Consider the following 408-nt stretch of genomic DNA (forward strand, 5'->3'; position numbering starts at 1 on the left):
CGTCCTCATCCTCATCCTCATCCTAATCCTCATCCTAATCCTCATCCTAATCCTCATCCTAATCCTCATCCTAATCCTCATCCTCATCCTAACCCTAATCCTAATCCCAACCCTAATCATAATCCTAATCGTAATCCTAATTGTAATCCTAATGCTAGTCCAAATCCAAATCCTAATCCTAATCCTAATCCTATTCCTAATCCTAATCCTAATCCTAATCCTAATCCTAATCCTAATCCTAATCCTAATCCTAATCCTAATCCAAATCCTAATCTTAATCCTAATCCTAATCCTAATCTAAATCATAATCCTAATCTTATTCCTCATCCTTATCATCATCCTCATCCTCATCCTCATCCTCATCCTCATCCTCATCCTCATCCTCATCCTCATCCTCATCCTCATCCT

Source organism: Lupinus angustifolius, chromosome LG09 (assembly GCF_001865875.1).
Source record: "Lupinus angustifolius cultivar Tanjil chromosome LG09, LupAngTanjil_v1.0, whole genome shotgun sequence".
NCBI classification, from domain to species: Eukaryota; Viridiplantae; Streptophyta; class Magnoliopsida; order Fabales; family Fabaceae; genus Lupinus; species Lupinus angustifolius.